This window comes from Nycticebus coucang, chromosome 21 (assembly GCF_027406575.1).
Source record: "Nycticebus coucang isolate mNycCou1 chromosome 21, mNycCou1.pri, whole genome shotgun sequence".
NCBI classification, from domain to species: Eukaryota; Metazoa; Chordata; class Mammalia; order Primates; family Lorisidae; genus Nycticebus; species Nycticebus coucang.
Window position 1 is genome coordinate 3,969,730 of NC_069800.1, and position 8,033 is coordinate 3,977,762.

Below are 8,033 nucleotides of genomic sequence, written 5' to 3' on the forward strand. Positions count from 1 at the left end.
TTATATACATTTTACCCATATAAAAATGAAATACTCTTCTCAACAGATTGCTTACTTCTGTGCTAAAGGAGTGTTTTCTCTAGATGGAGAATACTTTTTATATAACATATTTAAGGAGAGGTCATCTTTCCTCCTAACTCTTAGCACGTGGTCGAAGTAGTTGCTCTTATTCCAACCCTGGAATCAGTTCTCTTCCTGCCTCTCATTGGCTTTTGAATACTTTCCCACATAAGTGATGGCAAGGGCAACTGTCCTTGGAAAGAGACATCAGGTCAGATGTGAGAGCTCACAGGGAAAGAGACAGACCCAGGCCAAAGGGAAGGAGCATCTCTGGGAGGGCACCTAAAAGCTTCAAGAAAGACCTTGATTTTTTCATATTTTATTTATTTATTTATTTATTAAATCATAACTATGTACATTTATGGGGCACAGTGTGCTAATTTGATATAAAATATGGAATGCTTACATCATACTGATTAACATAACCATCACCTCAATGATAAATTGTCAGTCCAATTCATAATTGCCAAGTCATGGAAGCAACCCAAATGCCCATTAACTCAGGAACAGATTAACGAATTGTGGTATACGTACGTTATGGAATAAGATCTGGATCTATGATGACTCCAGTCTTGCACTAGATGCTGGGAGGCTGCAGTTATTTTGTCTGTATACACAAGTGAAAATTGTCAAATATTAAAGGACTTTTAAAAAGTCTCTCTCACTTTATTTATTTATTTATTTATTTATTTATAGAGACAGAGTCTCACTGTACTGCCCTCAGTAGAGTGCCATGACGTCACAGGACTCACAGCAACCTCTAGCTCTTGGGCTTACGCGATTCTCTTGCCTCAGCCTCCCGAGCAGCTGGGACTACAGGCGCCCGCCACAACACCCGGCTATTTTTTGGTTGCACTTTGGCCGGGGCTGGGTTTGAACCCGCCACCCTCGGTATATGGGGCTGGCGCCTTACTCACTGAGCCACAGGCGCTGCCCTCTCTCACTTTATTTTTATGTTCCTATTAAGTCATGTATTTTTCCTCATACTTCTCTTAATAGAAATGCAGAATCATTGTCCCCAAGTGAATTATTTAATACAGTGCCTGGTACAGATGACAAAAGCAAAAGGGGGAGAAAAATATCTCGGTGACATTGATCACTGACAAGGTACCACCAATGGTTTGTGAAGTGTGTAGAGCAATATCTTAGGAAAAACTGATGACTGCCAGAGGAAATAAAAAAGCTTAATGAACTGCTAATATTTTCATACATAATACTAAGTCAAAAGCTATCTTAGCTGCCTATGGAGTACAATGCACCAATTATTTGTAGGAAAAGCACTGCCCCTATCTCCATGTTCTTTCTGTTTATTTGCAGGTGGAGATTAGGTTTCAGGTGGCAGGGGTAGCTTGAAGTCCAATATTAATATGAGGAGCACATTTGCAACTTTGTTTCTAATTTTTCATTCTTAAATATAGGAATATTGTAATATTATACACAGAACACAAATATATCAGCAAATTTTAGCTAATTAAGAAGATTCTCTCATAACTGGTAACTTACAATCTATGTCCCAGGGAAATCTAAGTGTCCAGAGAGAACACTGTAGGATTAAGAGTCAAGGAAGTCACACCTAGAGAGGCACCATGCCTCCTTTAGCCAGACGACTGTGTTTCTGTTTTGTATAATACGGTTTCATGCATTTTTTAAAGAAACTTTATATTTGTAAAAAATTCCAAAAACTCATAAAACTCATTAATGTAATCAACCCCCTAAATTCATATTAGAGGCAACACTGGGTCAGAGAGATTGTAGTTTGTCTAAAGTCAAAAAGGAAATTAGCTTCAGCCCGGGAATGCGCTTTAGGTCACCTTCTTGAATGTGGAGTTCTTTTTCAGCTACTTTCTGCACATTGATAAAACCACACAGATTTTTAAATATAACTCAGAGAAAATGGAAGGAATATACACATTTAAAATAAACATTCCTTTCCTTCTGAAAAATTATGGGAGAATATTTCCTCCAAAATCTTCCCTTTCACTGCATCTGTACTTATACATTCTTTCATCATTATTCTATAAAATGATACATTATCTGACTTTCCTGGTAAGAGCCAATGAGGACATTTTATATTTGCAGAGTATTTAACACTCATTTTCTTTTTATATCCAGTAGTTCAATTTCATGACTTGGAAGTACACAGACCCTGATCATCTCATGTTTTTTTTTTTTTTTATTTGGCCGGGGCTGGGTTTGAACCCACCACCTCCGGCATATGGGACCGGCACCCTACTCCTTGAGCCACAGGGGCCGCCCCATGTTTGTTTTTTTTAAAAAAAAACAAACACTAAGTAAGCCAAATAATGAAGAAAAATTTGTAAGCTAGTATTTTGCCATTTAAGTATTAAAATCATCATGAAAATTAGTTGCTATTTGTTTTTGTTCAAACAAATGTTTTATGGTTTTTGTAAATTCTTTTTGAAACAGGGCCATGCTATATTGCTCAGGTTGGAGTGCAGTGGCTATACACAGGGATGATCACTGCACGCCACAGCTTGAACTGCTTGGACTCTAGAGCTCATCCTGCCTCAGACTCCCACAGGAATGTGTTCCTGTGAATGGCCTTTGTAATGTCCCCCAGAGTAAAAATGGCCAAACATTAGATAAGCAATTTAAATTGGGACAACACAGTTGAAGTAACTTTTTCTTTATGGCCTCTGCAATTGACATAGCTTGTCATCATCGGATCCATTTTGAGATTTGCAGAAATGAATTCTTACTATGAATAAAATAAAATGGCTGTAATACCAGGTTCTTGTTACATCTCCAAGAGAAATGGGAACCATGTGTTCCTTTACAAGAAATTCTGAGTAGGAGGAATTAATTGATTCTCTTTGGTTGTCATTGCTATTTACACATCTTTGATACTTTTGCCATCTTGGTCTTCGATCATTCAAGCAATGGTCAAATAGAGAGGCATGAGTAAACTTCATTTTAAAAGCTCAATTAGTTGCTTGATTTCACTATTTAAAAAGTATAATACAATTGCCCAGAAATCTATACATTTTATGAAACTTGATATAAAACCACCATAAGTTCAATGTTAATTAAGGACATATGGTTATGTAATAAAGTAAAAAAAAAAGAAATTAATTAGAAACAGAAATTAATATTTCTTTGTATTACAGGCTTATTTAATTCATAAAAAGTGTCCATGTTGGATTCCTATAGGTAGTAAACATCCTATGTGGTTAAAGTTTTGGATGGCAATCATTCCCTTGTGATTAGGGGTGGAACACTTCAGATGGTGTAGGAAACCTTGAAGTGTTATGAAACACAGTCACAGTGAAATCAATTACAAAGTAACTCAGAGCACCTATGGGTATTCATTCGATTATTAGGCAATAATGTTCAATGCCCTAAATGTAAATTAAATGTAGCTTTTTAGAAAATGTACAGTAATGCATTTATGGGGTACAGTGTGCTGATTTCATACACAATTTGGAATGCTTACATCATACAGGTTAAGATCTATCTCTTTATGATTTAATAAAAAAATTAAAAATTAAAAAATGTAAAATGCATCACTTTAGTTATATTTATCCCATCAAGGTAACAAATGGGTATCTCTTGAAAATGAGAGCACCAGGGACTTAAAATAAAATTTGTTTATTTTCATAATTAAGGTAGATAATTATGATCTTTGCTTAACATGTTAAGTCAATTAAACAACTCAGCATTTCAACAAATTAAAAAGAAAAGTTACGTCAGAAATTTGAAACTCAAAAGAAAAAAAGATAACATAACTAACTTTGGTTAGGTAGTTCACTAGGCTGTTATCTGAAATCTCTGGGCTTGAGGCAGAAGATCACCAAGGTTCCCTTGAAATAAACTTTCTGTTGAAAACTACACTTTTTAAATATTTTCTTTTTTTTTTTTTATTGTTGGGGATTCATTAGGGTACAATAAGCCAGGTTACACTGATTGCAATTGTTAGGTAAAGTCCCTCTTGCAATCATGTCTTGCCCCCATAAAGTGTGACACACACCAAGGCCCCACCCACCTCCCTCCTTCCCTCTTTCTGTTTCCCCCCCCATAACCATAATTGTCATTAATTGTCCTCATATCAAAATTGAGTACATAGGATTCATGCTTCTCCATTCTTGTGATGCTTTACTAAGAATAATGTCTTCCACGTCCATCCAGGTTAATACGAAGGATGTAAAGTCTCCATTTTTTTTAATGGCTGAATAGTATTCCATGGTATACATATACCACAGCTTGTTAATCCATTCCTGGGTTGGTGGGCATTTAGGCTGTTTCCACATTTTGGCGACTGTAAATTGAGCTGCAATAAACAGTCTAGTACAAGTGTCCTTATGATAAAAGGATTTTTTTCCTTCTGGGTAGATGCCCAGTAATGGGATTGCAGGATCAAATGGGAGGTCTAGCTTGAGTGCTTTGAGGATTCTCCATACTTCCTTCCAGAAAGGTTGTACTAGTTTGCAGTCCCACCAGCAGTGTAAAAGTGTTCCCTTCTCTCCACATCCACGCCAGCATCTGCAGTTTTGAGATTTTGTGATGTGGGCCATTCTCACTGGGGTTAGATGATATCTCAGGGTTGTTTTGATTTGCATTTCTCTAATATATAGAGATGATGAACATTTTTTCATGTGTTTGTTAGCCATTCGTCTGTCCTCTTTAGAGAAAGTTCTATTCATGTCTCTTGCCCATTGATATAAGGGATTGTTGGTTTTTTCATGTGGATTACTTTGAGTTCTCTATAGATCCTAGTTATCAAGCTTTTGTCTGATTGAAAATATGCAAATATCCTTTCCCATTGTGTAGGTTGTCTCTTTGCTTTCGTTATTGTCTCCTTAGCAGTACAGAAGCTTTTCAGTTTAATGAAGTCCCATTTGTTTATTTTTGTTGTTGTTGCAATTGCCATGGCAGTCTTCTTCATGAAGTCTTTCCCCAGGCCAATATCTTCCAGTGTTTTTCCTATGCTTTCTTGGAGGGTTTTTATTGTTTCATGCCTTAAGTTTAAGTCCTTTATCCATCTTGAATCAATTTTTGTGAGTGGGGAAAGGTGTGGGTCCAGTTTCAGTCTTTTACATGTAGACATCCAGTTCTCCCAACACCATTTATTGAATAGGGAGTCTTTCCCCCAAGGTATGTTCTTGTTTGGTTTATCAAAGATTAGGTGGTTGTAAAATGTTAGTTTCATTTCTTGGTTTTCCATTCGATTCCAAGTGTCTATGTCTCTGTTTTTGTGCCAGTACCATGCTGTCTTGAGCACTATGGCTTTGTAGTACAGACTAAAATCTGGTATGCTGATGCCCCCAGCTTTATTTTTATTACAGAGAACTGCCTTAGCTATACGGGGTTTTTTCCAGTTCCATACAAAACGCAGAATCATTTTTTCCAAATCTTGAAAGTACGATGTTGGTATTTTGATAGGAATGGCATTGAATAGGTAGATTGCTTTGGGAAGTATGGACATTTTAACAATGTTGATTCTTCCCATCCATGAGCATGGTAAGTTCTTCCATTTGTTAATATCCTCTGCTATTTCCTTTCTGAGGATTTCATAGTTTTCTTTATACAGGTCCTTCACCTCCTTCGTTAGGTATATTCCTAGGTATTTCATTTTCTTTGAGACTATGGTGAAGGGAGTTGTGTCCTTAATTAGCTTCTCATCTTGACTGTTATTGGTGTACACAAAGGCTACTGACTGTGGACATTGATTTTATATCCTGAAACATTACTGTATTTTTTGATGACTTCTAGGAGTCTTGTGGTTGAGTCTTTGGGGTTCTCTAAGTATAAGATCATGTCGTCAGCAAAGAGGGAGAGTTTGACCTCCTCTGCTCCCATTTGGATTCCCTTTATTTCCTTGTCTTGCCTAATTGTATTGGCTAGAACTTCCAGCACTATGTTGAATAGTAAAGGTGACAGAGGATAACCTTGTCTGGTTCCAGTTCTAAGAGGAAAAGCTTTCAGTTTTACTCCATTCAGTAAAATATTGGCTGTGGGTTTGTCATAGATAGCTTCAATCAGTTTTAGAAATGTGCCACCTATGCCTATACTCTTCAGTGTTCTAATTAGAAAAGGATGCTGGATTTTATCAAATGCTTTTTCTGCATCTATTGAGAGGATCATGTGATCTTTATTTTTGCCTCTGTTAATATGGTGGATAACGTTTATAGACTTGCGTATGTTAAACCAGCCTTGCATCCCTGGGATGAAGCCTACTTGATCATGATGAATGACTTTTTTGATGATAAGCTGTAATCTATTGGCTAGGATTTTGTTGAGAATTTTTGCGTCTATGTTCATGAGTGAGATTGGTCTGAAATTCTCCTTTTTGTTTGGGTCTTTTCCTGGTTTTGGTATCAGGGTGATGTTTGCTTCATAGAATGTGTTGGGGAAGATTCCTTCTTCCTCAATTTTTTGGAATAATTTCTGCAGTACAGGAATAAGCTCTTCCTTGAAGGTTTGATAGAATTCTGGAGTGAAGCCATCTGGACCAGGGCATTTTTTGGTTGGAAGCTTTTTTATTGTTTCTTTGATCTCAGTGCTTGAAATTGGTCTGTTCAGGAGCTCTATTTCTTCCTGGCTGAGTCTAGGGAGAGGGTGTGATTCCAAATATTGATCCATTTCTTTCACATTGTCAAATTTCTGGGCATAGAGTTTCTGGTAGTATTCAGAGATGATCTCTTGTATCTCTGTGGGATCAGTTGTTATTTCCCCTTTATCATTTCTGATTGAGGTTACTAGAGATTTTACTTTTCTATTCCTCGTTAGTCTGGCCAATGGTTTATCTATTTTATTTATTTTTTCAAAAAACCAACTCCTTGTTTCATTATAAATATTTTCAATACAAGTGAATCTAGAACTGACCTTATGGCAGGAGTGATGCATCAAGATCTTTTACTCTTTTTTTCATCAAGCAAATCAGCAGTGTCTTCTGTTAGATTCTGATGAATTCTATGAAGATTGCAAAAGATGAGTGGTTAGTATTTCATTTTTCCTAAAGCATTCCTAAGTGGCTTGCAATTTAATATTAAGAAGTTGGCATAAGGGGCGGCGCCTGTGGCTCAGTGAGTAGGGCGCCGGCCCCATATGCCGAGGGTGGCGGGTTCGAACCCGGCCCCGGCCAAACTGCAACAAAAAAATAGCCGGGTGTTGTGGCGGGCGCCTGTAGTCCCAGCTGCTCGGGAGGCTGAGGCAAGAGAATCGCGTAAGCCCAAGAGTTAGAGGTTGCTGTGAGCCGTGTGACGTCACGGCACTCTACCCGAGGGCGGTACAGTGAGACTCTGTCTCTACAAAAAAAAAAAAAAAAAAAAAAAAAGAAGTTGGCATAAGTGTAAATAAAATTTCCATTTAAACAGTGTTTTGCAACTGAAAATGTGTCAGGGCAGGCCTACTCTGTGCAACTCCAGTTATAAAACCATTCTAAATAAGAAAATAGTTTCTAATAAGAAAATAGTTGAAGTGCAGAGGGGAAAGGAATGGCTGTCAATGATGCAACGATCAACAGGTAACACTCGCTGCCTTCTATAATGGCTCTCTTTATAATAAACACGTGAGGGTATCATTAGAAATACTTACGTTTAGAGAGCAACTATGTGCAATAGGGAATATATCAATTTGCTTGACTATACTAAACATTCCACAACAAAAAATTTAGAAAAAAACTTATTCTCTTAAGCCAGTACAAAGATTAAAAAAAAAAAATTTTTTTCTCAAAGACCTCTTGAAGCACTTGCTTTTGCCACCCTTTTACATTTCACCCACTATATGGGGAAAGTTCAGTATTGGGCACTGAGAGATAATTCAGAGCAACAACTTCTATGTGAGAATGAGATGGCTGAGTTGGTGATCAAGAAGAACTTCAGCAAGCACCGGTGGAAATTAGCTGCTAATATTGTTACCAAGGCATGAGTGGTGGGACCTAACCTTTTTGTGTCTTCCATACCTCAGGCTGACCATGGCATTATTTTTAAGAACTTCGTGAATTATCCATTCCT